Source organism: Mastomys coucha, unplaced genomic scaffold (genome assembly GCF_008632895.1).
Source record: "Mastomys coucha isolate ucsf_1 unplaced genomic scaffold, UCSF_Mcou_1 pScaffold7, whole genome shotgun sequence".
Classification (NCBI taxonomy): Eukaryota; Metazoa; Chordata; class Mammalia; order Rodentia; family Muridae; genus Mastomys; species Mastomys coucha.
The window spans coordinates 100,394,634-100,409,241 of NW_022196913.1; the positions used below are offsets into that span (position 1 = coordinate 100,394,634).

Here is a 14,608-nt window from a genome sequence, read left to right on the forward strand (position 1 = left end):
GCTAATAAACATCTATGTTGATTAAAATTTTCTGCTCGTTTTTGTAAATACTAAGGAGGCTAGTTTCTGAATCTTAGGAAAGATTGTTTAGTTGGCAGCCAGAACTCTGGGGTGCTACGCTAGAATACTCTATGGGACCATAGATAAGTTGCTTAGCTTCTCCATGAGTTCCTTTGCTCAACTGTGTAATACTCAATAAATGTAAATTGAACTCTAAAGGAGGGACGATGACACTATTAAAGTCATGATTGTCGATTTTATTAACTGGCAAAATACTTACAAAAAGCTTGGAACACTGGCGGACATACAGACTTTTATCCAAAATGAGTGTTTATTCCCACTAGCAATTAATTGAGTCTCTATGGTGCATACTAGGGATGTAACTCTGATATAGCACTCACCTAGCATTCTTGAAGCCCTAGGTCTAACCCTAGAAGCAAATCAACAAAATAAAAGTTTCCTCAGTCTGATGATGGAGACCTGTAATACCATCTGCTAGAAAGGCTGAGAGAGCTGGACCACACTTTCAAGTCCATGCTGGGTACAGGAGATTCCTGTAGTTCCAGGTCCCTGCCAATGTTTGCTGGTGCTAATGATCTAGATTTGGGCTAGATGGGTTGTGTAGTGGTGTCTCCATATTGTTTTCGGTTGTGTTTCCTTGGTAACAGATTTTCATGTTTTATTTGCCTTCTGTATATCATCAGTGAATTATCTGTCAGATCTCTCTTGCCTATTTTTTAAAAAAATTTAATCATTCATTGTTTTTGTTCATAAGTTTCAAGATGGTCTTTTTTTGGACATTAATTTTTTTTACATTTATTAATTATGTGTGTTTGTGTGTGCATTGGCATGTGCATGCCATGGTATGTGTGTAGAGTTGCAGGAGTTGATCCTCTCCTTCCACTATGTGGGTTTCCGGGCTTAAACTTAGTCATTAAGCTTAGAAACAATCAACTTTACCTGCCCTCTTACATTTTAATATGCATTTGTAGTTTCAATATAAGCATAGTAAGAAATGAGTATAAAAATATGTGATTAATGGGGTTCATTTTGATTTTTGATCCATATATAGGGTACCTGGAGGTACAGCAGCCACATTGAACCTATGAGGTGATGATAAGCCATGCAACTAGAAACCAGAATGGAAGAAGAGAAGAAGCTGGATCCTTGACTGAATTGTTGATGGATCATCATCCCAGGGCTGAGACCACCTCCAGATTTCTTGTTTGGTGAAACAGTTCCTGATTGTTTACATTCCTTTATGTTGAGCAGTCTCTTACTTGTAGCTGAAAGCATTTCTAATAGATATTCAGATTATCTGCACAGCGAGGGGCAGCCAGAGCTGGGGGGGAGGAGGGTTCCAAGCTAGAATATTCTATGGGACCATAGATAAATCCCTTAGCTTCTCTATGAATTCCTTTGCCTATCTGTGTAATGCTCAATAAATGTAAATTGAACCCTGAATGAGAGACAATGACACTATTGAAGTCATGATTGTCAATCTTATTAACTGACTAAATACTTAACAAAAAGATTGGAACTCTGCCGGACACACAGAAAGCGGCTGTGACAGGGCTTGCCAAATAGAATGAGAAGAAAGCAGTCATGTTTACAGGCTTTCTTTTACATCTTGATCCATCCTCAAGCCTCTGTGGTCTTTAAGCAGAATCTTGACCCCTTCACTGCTGGGGCTCATGGAGCATGAAATGACCCCCAAGCTCTGTCTCTAAACACTCACACTAATAGTTTCTTTTTGACACAGAAGACTTCTTGGAGAATGCTGGCTTGTGAAAAAGAAGGGGCTGTGACCACCAAATCGTGTCAGTAGATGACCAAAATACCCAAAGCAATTCATGCAAATAGACTCAAGTCTCTCTGGGCAAACCTTCTGGAAGGCTCTAGAAGTTTTGAAGCTCATTTTTGAAAGGGTCTTTCCATCTGGTGGCCTTTTCTTTTGCACCTCCTCCCCATCTTGCTCATCAGAAGTAGAGGGATGAGACGAAGGTTAGTGCTTGGGCTCTCAGCCCTTTCTGTGTAGTGAGGGACCGGGCTGCTAGGCATGTGTGAAGGAGCAGGTGTGATTTGGGATTCTGGTACCCCAATGGCTAGCCACTGAGATCACCTGAAGTTGACCAACAAGTAGGCATTATTTCAAAATAGTTCTTGATCATGGTATTAAAAAACCAACCAGTATGTGTGCCCATTAAAAAAAAAAAAAAAAGACAAAAAAAAACCCCAAACTTTTGCCAAATAAACAAACAAACCTCACTTTTGGAAAGTTCCTGCTGAATGTGTATCCTTCTGACTCACTCCTTATCCTTTCTGTCAGAAACACCCCAGAAAGGGGGCCTTGCCTTTAAACCACTCTCCTATCCAACCTTCCTGCTTCTGTCTGACTTACCTTCCTTCTTCAGCAACCAGGATCCTTTCAAAGTGAGTACCAAAAGATGGGGGGATTCTCCAGCCATAAGTGTCCTCTGAAATTCTATCTTACGTAGAATAAAATCTCTAGGTTTATACAGTGTCCCCTGCATGGATGGTAGCTTATTTTTTCTGCCACTTTCCTACTTGTTCACTCCACTCACTACCTGGCCTTCTTATGTTACAGATTCCCTGAGTACATTCTGGCCTCAGTCTTTCCATGAAGTAACTCCCTTTTCTAGAACATTGTTTCCTGCATAACCATCTGCTTTTGTCCTCACCAAATTCTGATCTGCATTTCAATGTTAATTTTCAGACAGGCAATCTCTGCCCATCCTCTAAAGTGTTCCCCCTTCTTCTTTGTTGTCATCTGTATACCCTAAGTCTAAGACACTGACCTTATTGTAGACTAAATCTGTTAGCATTTCACAAGAACACAAGCCTAGTGATGAAGGAGCCATTGTAACATTGTTGGAATAGCTACAGAATCCAGGCTGTTAAGCATTGGATGCTTGACTAAGTAATGAAGCTCAATAAAACATTTTGACCAAGTTTGAAGTGTGATGTTTCTTTAGAACCTTTGAAATAGGCCTTGAGACCACTTTTTGAAGAGTGCTGGATATGCTCTCAACACAGGGACCAGAGATGAAGAAATGTCTGGAGATGAGTACTTTGGTGATGCTGTGTAGGTGACTGAATGAACCTTATACTGATTAGATAATCTCCCTTCCTCTCTTCCTAGGTATCTTTGAGCAGTGTTAGTCTGAGCATCATTCTCCCCTGACTTTATAGATAGAATGGCTTGGCATTATGGGCTTCCTATTAGAACACAGGAGTTCTGTCTTTTTCTTAAAGTATGTGCAGACTGGTGACTGTTGCATGCAGCTCCTGCCTTGTTCTTGGAGTAGAAGCACCAGGGGAGTATGGTGAGGGTGGTACTGAAGAGCCATTCTTAACCTAGCTATGACCTTGGATTAGCTCCCAGTCAGTGATGGCCATCTTGGCTATTTAGGCCTTTGGCATTTTTGAATGACCACAGTCTAAGTGACATGTGAGTACCAGGGCATGGGAAACCCCTAGTGAGAACCATCCTACCAAGTCCTTCCCAAATTTTTGACCAAAAATGTTACAAGCAGTACTAAATGACTGGTGTTTTAAAACACCAAGTTCTGCAATGAAATATGTACTCAGCAATGAAATGCAGTCCTCACTGTAATTCTCCTGCACCCTAGGCAACTGGACAAATGACTTTCAGTATTAAGCACATCAAGTCTCTCACCTCTGTGTTAGGAGTACTCATGTAGACGTTGCTGTTGATCAGTCTGAAAGTAAATTTTGTTTAAATGCAACAGGCTTCACAGCAGCTACTACATTTCTTCCGACCAAGATGCCATCCAAGGTGTGACTCTCCATTAATTTATGCTTACCAAGAGAGAAACAAATCTTTCCAGTAAGACTCTAGCATGTCTCTGATTGTAGGATACTTATCCTTTCAAAAGATATTTGTCTGAAAAACTTCTCATTAGAAGTCTGATGAAGACAAGGCTGAACTCAGATGAAAAATAAAAGCTTGAAGACTCAAGCTTGTGATAAATGTAGAGATCAGAGGAAATATGGCTTTGTATCTGAGTCTTTGATCTTTTGCCCCATTTTACAGGTATAATACTGCTTGTGATCTGGGCCAGAAAGTGATCTCCTTGGACCACTGGCAACTGGAATGAGTCAAGTGACATTGCTTCATGGCTCTTTAGCCAAACTGTGCTCTGTGAGCAGGATGAAGTCAGATCCCTAAATCAGGTTGCATTGAGCTATTGTTAGCAAGAGCTTGTCTGTGGCAATAATGACCAGTCAAGCCCTATTCCCTTTTGCTTCTTATGATATTCCTTTTTTAGGATACAAACTGGCATTTCCCTCTGAGGTGCCAACCAGTGTGCAGAGGAGACTCTGGTCACATCTTGTGAATATGCACCTGAATCCTAGATGCTCAGTGCAGCACTGAAGTTAGCCTAGTCTCAAGGGTCTTTATTATGTTGACTCTCCTGCAAATGTTATCCCCCTGGGACCAGGGATGTTAAGTCTTTCCTAAATCAATTGCTTAATTATAAGAATTTACTTGATTGGAGGACAGCGTTGTGCTACTGGGCATGCTCCCAAGACTGGGAAGAAAAGTGTTTCACTGCTACAGCTGTATGGACAGACCAACCTAAACTGTCTTCCATATAGCATCTCCTCCTGCCCAACAATGTAGGCTTTCCACCAATCCTGGCAAAACAGAAATCTATAAAGGCTCGGCTCAAATGGGATATTCTACATCCTTGTTCCTGCACTGAAATAATATTGGCTCCTGAAGCAGTGTGGATGGTGGCTTCTCTGGATCATGCCTAACTTCCTAACTGCCACAACTTACAACTGGGCACATTTCTCAGCTTTTCTCCATTACAGCATTAAATAATTCTAAGGTCTACCCCATCCCCAGACTGCCATAGGAAGTGTGCTTGCTTAGATTGCATATCAGGTTCCCAGTGATATTATTTAAAAGGCAGTTCCGAGTGTCTTTACCAACCATCTCCTGTAGTCTGTGATCTTCATCACAGCCCTTTTTGTGACTCACTGGACAGTTTTACAGATGAGGAAATGTGCAGAGATTCTTGCCCATAGCTCTGTGGCTGGGGTATGATAGACCCTGGCTGTTATCTGACCTCATTAAAACTGACTTCTTTTGTGTCCATGAGCTGGATGCTAAGAAAGCTTTGTGTCTGGTCCTTCTGATGCAGGAACTTTCTTCTTTAACCCCATGTAATAGCTGCATTTATTTACGAGGTACAGGGTAATGATCTGAGAACTGTGTTCATTGTCCAAGAATAATCAACTTTGAGTACCATCCATCACGTCAAACTCAGTAATGTGACATTCTCAGTAATGTGTCTTTTCTCAGTTATGTGAACATTCCAAATCCTGTCTCCCAGCTATGTTGAACTACAGTGGAATGCTGTGACCTGTGTTTACCCTTTGATGTCACACTCTGCCAAAACTTGTAACATTTCTCCTGATAAACAGCAGGTACATGGACACCATGGAATACATCACCCACATAGACTCTGGCCTTTCATGGCAACATGGATGAAGCTAGAGATCAAAATGTTAAGTGAAATTAGGCAGACATAGGAAGCCAAGCATTCTGTGCTCTCACTCACATGTGGACTCGGACATAGGAAAAGAGATGCTATTAGAGGCTGAGGAGAGTAGAGGATGGAGAAGGAAGGAATGAGATTGATTAATGGGTTCAAGAGTATTCTAAGTAATACACTATTTGTTCATGTCTGTATGAAATCTTCATTCATGGGGAAATGATCCTGACAGTGTCATGTTGGTAAACTGTTGTTGGTGCATTTCCCATGTCTGTTCATTCCATGTGCCTCCTTTTTTTTGGGTTCTTCCAGGTGAAAGGTTCTTGTCACTACAAATTGTCTATTTATATAACCAAACTCAAAGGTCCAGGCAAACACTTAGGTCCAATTCTTATCCCTTTCATTTCCTAAACCAAGGAGTATTACAGATATAGTTGCCTTTATCTTGAGCATCTTGGTTTGTAGGATCTCTTACTAATCTTGTTACTACTTTTATGGATGCTCTCTAGCATAGAAAGCACAGGAAATCAAGCATTTCTGGCTATTGCTTTGGCCTTTGGGACCACACACAACACAAGACTCAGCAACAAGTCAAGTTCATCCTATACTGAGTAGTGTAGCAAAAGGTTGATACTCTTCACCACGGAGAGTAGAGTGGAACTCCACTATGACAGGTCACTGAAATCTTCTTACCTAGGTATAAATCTCATTAGAAAACCTAGGAGGTTAATTTATTGCCTCGATTGACAGTAGATGACATGTTCAAGACTTTAGCCATGTCCTTTGCCTTCAAATGCTACTGTCATGACATGCAAAGACATGTCAGGGCAAGAATGGGAAGGTAGAATTACCAAGACTGAAAGTCTACTTTGTGCCAAGCACTGGGTAGGATTCTTCACTTACAAAAAAAAAAAAAAAAAAAAAAAAAAAAGGAGTTGTATGAGTCATTTTTCATCAGTCTGACAATTTCCTAAAAGGAACTGTGTTCAAGGTGGAAAGACTGAGTCCAGTTGGCTGGCATTATTGACATGGTATAGTGTTCCAGAAGAACATGGCAGTATAAACATGTGATAGAGTGAAATTCATGATGGCCAGGAAATAGAAATAGAATATCTGTAATAACTGACTTCTGCCTTTGTTTCATTAGGGCTGCCTGGCCATGGGATAGTGCCTTTCCAGTTCAGGGATGGGCTTCTCCTCTCAATGAATGGTGTCTAGAGATAACCTCACAAATGCAGTTGTGTGCCTTATTAACCTTCCTGTGTATCTTACTTAGAAGCCACTGTGCTTGAATTTGCCTCCTTCCATGTTACTGCAGACTTACAGAATGGCTTCGAGTGCGGTACACCATACTGAATGTCACATGTACAGTTGAAAGAATGTTTCTTCTGCAGTTTGGGGTGGAGTCTTCCATAAATATCCATCATGAGAGGTTGGGTATTTGGCCTGATGAAGATTTGCTGGTGAAGGAAAGTGTTCTTTTATTTCTGTGATACTCAAATAAACCCACACTAGGATGCAAGATTGTTGTCCTTTCTCTCTCTCTCTCTCTCTCTCTCTCTCTCTCTCTCTCTCTCTCTCTCTCTCTCTCTCTCTCTCTGCCTGTCTGTCTCTCTTTCTCTCCCTCAGTCCCTCTCTTCTTTCTGGGTTTGGGAGTAGCAATACCATCACTTTCATAGAATATCATCTCTTATAGCTTGTCCTCGGGAACAGAAAAGCCAACATCCAAGTGGGTGAAAAGTCATGGCCAGGAGACAGACTTTATGCTAACATGTCCTCCATGTGACCAAATAAGAACATGCCAGGAACTCTAAACAGAGAGCCGGGACCAAGAGAAAACAGCTATATATTTGCTAGAGGAAGACTCATTCACATGAATGAGGAGATGCTGTATTACGACCTTGTCTCTTCCCTTATTATATTCACGTGATACTTATTCCAAGGCCTCCTGTCACCATCTCAAGTTCTGTAAATGCTGTCCCAGAGAGCCATGAACTGGTGGCTCACATATGACAGGAATTTATTTCTCACAGTTATACCCTTGATCAAGGCTGGCTCAATGTCTTCTGAACATATTTTCTCTTATACAGACAACCATGTAATTTTTGTGCTCTCAGTTTTTAGCAGAAGAGCTAAGGAGTGTCTTTTATAAAGATGCATATCCTATTCACAAGGGCCTCAACTTCATATTCTAATCCCCCATGCTGACTTGAATTGAGAAATGCTCCTGTGCACCCACCCCACCTTCATAGGCTCAGATATTTCTCAGTTAGCACTGCTTTGAAATGTTATGGAACCTTTAGGAAACATAGTCTTAATGGATGGAAGTATGTCACAAGCCATGGGGTTTTGAAAGTTCATAGCTTACAGTTTCCTTTCTTGACTTCTTAGGTGTGGATAAAGATGTGATCTTTCTGTTTCCTACTCTCTGCCATTGTGGAATTCCTATCTGGAACTGTAAACCAAAATGACAGTCCCTTTTGTAAGCTGTTTTGCGTCATGATGGATCTGGAATCTTAAGGAGGTGGTACCTATCTAGAAGTTGGTCAGTAGGGATGGGTCTTTGAACCTAATCACCAGGCCCCTGTTTCCCTCTCTGCTTTCTGGTCTGACAAAAGCTGCTACTCACACCATGAATACCCCCTTCTACTGTGCCTTTTTCTCTTTTAAAAGTGGAAATCCTTTACAATCATGAGCCAACAATAAGCATATCCCCTCCCCAAGGCTACTCTGCAGGTACTCTATCACAGTAACACAGCAGTAATTAACACAACACCCAGAGCCTCCTCTGCCCCCGCTTACACACAACACCCCACCTCCTAATCACAGGACAACAGAGGTCAGGATTGAATAGCGTGAATATAGAGACAACATTCAGTCCCTAACTTATTTTTGTTAAAGTTCAAGGATACAAGGATTGTCTTGCCCTTCCAATATGTGCACAAGGGAGTACAGATATTTTAACACACAATTATGCAAAATAAGGTGAAAGAACAGAAGGGCTAATAGTTCTGGAATAGGAGGGGTAACTGGGGACTGAACACACATTCCTAAAAGACCTAGGGGACCACTGTTAGGTTTTATCTTCAAAAAAGACTTCAACAAATTGAAAGCACTGTCCAGGGTTGGGGTAAGTCTCCCTGGGAGCCCAGGGGAAGCATCGGGTCCAAAGTTAGTTTTATCCCACAGTATGGGAGATGGCAGAGGCTATGAGCCTGAGATCACATAAAAGTTACACAGGATCTACAGATAACTACAGGATGCTTGTCTGTAATGAACAGCTGCATCTCCATTCACAATGCCAGACTAGGACCTGTGGTCCCATTTTACAATTGAGACAAGGATCCCCAGTGACATTTTTATTTAAGATCTGTGTATATTCACTCACTGTACCAAGTCCAGCAACCCAACTGCATGTGGCAGTCACTGGAGCAGCCTAGATTCTCACTTTTGTTCCACTATTAAATAACTTAAGGAACCCATGAATTCAAATTTCTCACTTGCAAGATGGATATTTTTCATCACTTCCCATATATAATGGTTATTGAATATATGTATCAGTGTGGTGAGGCATCTCGATACATGCAAACGTACAACAATTGGGGTCAGGCTAATGGTCTCAAAAACATCTTTGTGTATGGAAACGATCACAACCTGGCTCTCTTGTGATATGTTGTAGCTCCTGTTTTCCCTATGCTACTACAGAATGCTGGAAATTGTTTTTCCTGTCCACCCACACTAAGGGCTTGCTGACGGTTAAAAAGATGCATACAAGCCCTTTAGAGCACGTGCCTGACACGTTAATCCACTGTGCATGTTAGCTACTGAGATTATTATTAGCCCAGCAGGACAGGGAGGAGTATTGGGGGGTCCCTGGGGTGTGATCGCTCCTGTTTACTCTTTGGATGGTGCCTGTCTGGCCAGGGATCATGAGTTTGTTTTTCTGGTACCGAGGTTGCCCTGGTGTTCTGGAGTGACCCCACAGGGCTGACTGAGCTCATTATACAAAGCTGTGTGCTGGGTCCTGTCCAGCTCCATCCAGCCCCGCCTCCTTGCCTGCTAAGCCTGTGTGCTCAGGAGCCACAGGACTGTCCCTAGCTGGCATTGTTTGCACTCTGGAAAAGCATGACCTTTATTCAGAACCATCTCTAAGTCCTCTGGCAAATCAATCCCTTCCCCGATACAGTTTCTTTCCCCTTCTGGGAGATTGGAGGGGAAAGAGCTTAGGTCTTTAATGGCTCCAAGACAATTCTTTTGCCTTCTCCACTTTCTCTTTCCTACAGACTCTGCTCTTCAGTGTGGTTTTCCAACATGAGTCAAATGTTAAAGGACATGAGCATGTTGGGGGAAAAGATTGGTAGTGCTAACAGCCTGGGTTCATCCTTGAAGTCCTCTTCCCATGGAGAGCAAGAAGAATCCCAGAAATGGCTCATGTTTAAGGTTTCTAACCATGGTCACACCTACAACACACCGATTGATAATATAGATTATAGCACACATGACTGTGCTCTTTGCTTTTCTGTCACCTTGATATTCCCTGGTACCTGGGAAGAAGGAATCTCAGTTGAGGAGTTGCCTATATCAGACTGGCCAGTAGGCATGTCTATGAGGCCTTTTCCTAATTGCTAATGGATGGAGGACAGCTTAGTCCACTGTGGGTGGTGTCACCCCTGGACATGTGGTCCTGGCTTGTATCAGAAGGGAAGCTAAGCATGAACCTGGGAGCAAGCCAGTAAGCAGGTCTCTCCCATCATCCCTGTCTCTGCTCCTGCTTCAGTTTGTGCCCTGAGTTCCCTCAACAAAGGACTGATGTGCCACACACACTCGTCTACTTCAGTCACATCCAAAATATTAGGAATAAAATCCTGATTAAGGATAAGAGGCAATAAGAATCCAAAAGGAGTTCTGTGCCTCCTGGATATTCAGACAGTCACTGGTATCTCCTAACTCAGACATGTTCCAGATCAGTCTTTCCAATCATCAACACGCCCTCATAATTAGGCATAAAGGTACCCCAAGAAATGATTCGTAAATGGCTAAGATTGGATATTGTTTCCTGGCCAACACAATGTTACCAACCTATCCTAGTTTAATACCAAGCTGTCTATAACTTGAAATTTCTCTCAGGGAATCTGTCTTGCCAGAGCTGTCAACAGAGGTCAAGCACATTCCTTAGGGCAATAGTTCACAATAGTTAGAAATGTTTTACATACCAGAGAGTAATGAAGGGCTTCCATTCAAGGACATTAGCTAGAAGTGTTAAGTCGGAACCTCCTAGACATTGCCTCTAGCAGGACCCAGAGAATTAGCATAGGAATACCAAATTAACCCTAGCAGGGAGGGACACCATTGCTCTTCCAGCCAGCTTCACAACTAGATACGTGATCTTGGTCAGTAAGATCACTGACCTTGATGTAGCGGTCACCTGCCTACGTGACTCTTGTGATCTGCCCTGCTTGCTGTATACTACATAAGCCTGCTTTTCACTTGGTGCAGAAGGACAAGGACTTGGGCTCACATGTAGGACTAGCACTATGGACTCGCAGAAGGACTTGCACTAGAATTTAGGTGGGCTAGGACTCAGATTCATGCAATCCGCAGTACTCTGGGCCCAGGGGATGCAGCACCAGTCTAGAGAGATAGCTGTTGCTTTAGACTCAGTATGTTTTAGATGGCCTCAGATGTACCTTAACTGCTGAGCTGCCAGATTTACCATTTCTCTTTTACAATGACTGTAAAAGTCTGATGCCATTTCTAAGAAATACATTCAGATCCTGTACTTTATGTATTATCATGTATCATCTCTGCCATCATTTTTTTGCCTACACCTTGTCGACCTGACTAGGACCCCTGTTTCTCCTGCCGATTGAGGGAGGCCCAGATCGGCCGGCCTGTGGCACTGATGCAAACATGTAAGCCAAATAAACCCTTCTTTCCTCTCTGTTACTGTGGGTCGTGGTGTTTATCACAGCAATAGAAAAAGCACTAGGACAATGACATATAAGAACACAGCATGCCATTGTGAGGATTCAATATCCTTAGTGATGCGCAGAAAAAGTTTAGCACAGTACCTGGAACATTGTTATTTGCAGAGATTCCCTAGTGGCTTCTGGGCCTCAGGTTCCCTGTATTCATATTGTTTGTATTATATAAGCATGGTGTCCAGAGCTCTTGCTCAGTAATGATTCAACTGAATAGTTACAACCATGCTGACTAGCCATGACATGTCCTGCCTGGCCATAGCCTGGGGTTGGACACAGAAACAGGAGCATAGCTGCCTACTGTGTGTGGCACAACGTATGTCAAGCTCCCAGAGGCACCCAGGCAGCCATCTCTACATTCCTCCATTCAGAATTCCTTTCACGAGTCCAAGTCACCTTAAGATGTATAAAGGCCTAGCCTTCAAGCAGGGCTATGTCTTTTGGTTCCGTATCTCCAGCTAAATGGACTTGTAGACCTTCCTGTCCTCTGGATGTCTGTGTCATTCATACAAGGGACAAGTTTTCTTCAGAGAAGAGCTTCTTCCAGGCTTCTCTTGGGTTGGGAGTGTCCTCTACTTCTTTCTTACTGGCCAAAGCACAGGCCCAAGCAGCTCAAGAACAATCTGCAGTAGAGGGCCTCCTACCTTGGGTAGAAGTGGAAACAGTCTCCACATTGGAACTGGGTCTTAATTCTGCTCTGAGAAGTGGCCTGAATTTCTAAGATCTCATGCTCAAGGTTTTCTCTGGAGGCCCATCTCCATTCTCATGAGTCCTGGCACTTTCTCTCTCAGCATCTGTATTCCCCATCTGAAGAGAGTGGATGATTCCTCTCCCGGTAAGGGGTGTGAAGAGAATTCCTTCCTGTGTTCAAAATGCTGAATCCCAGAACCTAGAACCTGGACTGTGGTGACTGACTGGCAAACACTTGTTTTGGAAGAGCTATTGAAGTCTTTGGAGTTCCTGGCACAATTGCCTTGGATAGTTGCCCGTGCCAATTCTAAACCAGGATTTGACTCATTACAACTCCTCCACGTGGGCTTGCACTAAAGTTTTATTGGAACATGGCGGTGTCCATAGTTTTATATAATGTTGTTGGGCTCCTTTTGCTCCCTCACTGGTAAAGTTTAATAGTCATGAGAGAGATATGGCCATGAAGCCTAAAATAAAGACTATGTGGTACTTGGTTACAAAACTTGGGTTCCTTCTTCGGATATCAAGGCCACCTTGTTTGACAGTGATTGTGGATTTTGTTTTCCATGTGCAGGTGCTTAGGGCAATTAAGTCAGAAACCAGTAGTGAGCTAGTCACCGTGAGGTACATATTTCAGATGCTTTTTCTAAGATAGTTACAGTTTTGTTGTCACTTTATTTCATCTTTTTAGCTCTGCCCTGGCCAGACCAATTGCTGTGCCCCCCTGTTCTCCCTTGTAAGGTGTTACTTTCATTTCTGTCTAAAAAGAAACTGAACCTACCTGTTAACTGCTGGCCTTTTCTTTAGGGGCTGACCATATACCTTATGGTTTAGGGCCAGGGAACTAAAATGGACATAACACCGTAGAGTCTACTTCGTAGATTTAGAGGCTGTGATGCTGGAAAGTACAGACCAGAGTCCATGAGAGAATGCGCAGCTTGTTCTTCTTTCCCAGCATCCAAAATGGCATGATCTTTTTGTTTGTTTGTTTGTTTTCTAGACAGGGTTTCTTTGTGTAGCCCTGGCTGTCCTGGAACTCACTCTGTAGACCAGGCTGGCTTTGAACTCAGAAATCCACCTGCTTCTGCCTCCCAAGTGCTGGGATTAAAGGCATGTGCCACCACCACCAGGCAAATGGCATGATCTTAAGAACCTTGGTCAACTCCCCCATCATTAAAATGGTCACAACAATGTCCACCAATCTGGTTGTCGTTGAGGCTGAGACATGAGATATCTATTACCCAGCACACAACAGAGTTGTTAAATAACATCTATAATCTTTACTATAGTTTGGATGTAAGGTGTTTAAAGATCTCTGCTATATGCTCTTACTCTTTCTAATGGTTATCAGTCACCACTGAGAGCTAGTTAGATGGGACCTAGTGAGGGACATCTTCCTAGGCTAAGAAGCATCTTTGAAGTACCTTGAGATCTAGTCCTGAAGCCTGCTTGTCCTGGTACTAAGCAAACAATCCTATGGGCCAGAGTCACACCACAGCATGTCTATTAGACAATTTTCTTTTTTCTTTCTTTCTTTCTTTTTGTTTTCCATCCAGAGCAGAACAACAAGCTCTCAAGTCCCTCCACCCCAAGCACAAGACTACACAGAGATATCTATAGCCTATGAAACTCACTGAGAACCCCATATCTGAGAGTCAGGGCAGGAGACAAACTCAAGGCTTGGCTTGGTTGGCCAGTCAAGACTTTCAAGTGATCAGTTAATTTTCTCTGTCTCATTTGTGGTACATTGTAAATGATCTATAAATGTCTAAGGGGATAGAGGGTGGCTTACTCTGAGAATACTTTTGCGGGCAGGGCAATAGCTTCCAATGGGAGGACCTTAAGAATAGGATCCCCGGACTGGTGAGATGCCTCAGCGGGTAAGAGCACCGACTGCTCTTCTGAAGGTCCTGAGTTCAAATCACAGCAACCACATGGTGGCTCACAGCCACCTGTAATGAGATCTGACGCCCTCCTCTGGTGCGTCTGAAGACAGCTACAGTGTATTTATTTATAATAATAAATAAATCTTTGGGCCTGAGCAAGCAGGGTCTACTGGAGCGGGGGCCAATTGCAGTGAGCAGAGGTCCTAAAAGTCAATTCCCTACAAACAGATGAAGGCTCACAACTATCTGTACAGCTACAGTGTGTACTCATATACATAAGATAAATAAATAAATCTTTAAAAAAAAACCAACTCATTTAAGAATAGGATCCCTTGTGCTTCTGTCCTGGCCATGGAACTTCAGAGGTCCTGGACCTGTGAGGAAGAACGCTGTTTGTTTGTTTGTTTAACTCCTAGCAGGCATGAGTTCCTGCACTGGATTCTGGTCCCACAAAACTTTTGGTTCTCTAGAAAACAATATCTTTACTTTTGCCCTCTTAGAG

The 14,608-nt window shown here is 42.7% G+C and overlaps 1 long non-coding RNA gene across 8 annotated transcripts in view; it reads left to right on the forward strand.

The window, feature by feature from the left end:
* The window catches only part of LOC116082619, a 214,574-nt gene extending 211,602 nt beyond the window's left edge, over window positions 1-2,972 (forward strand). For all 8 annotated transcript variants that reach the window (XR_004115366.1, XR_004115369.1, XR_004115370.1 and 5 more), the window contains one exon: window positions 1,073-2,972. This is a non-coding gene — a long non-coding RNA (uncharacterized LOC116082619). The remainder of the gene's footprint in view (window positions 1-1,072) is intronic.
* Window positions 2,973-14,608: the final 11,636 nt, after the last annotated feature.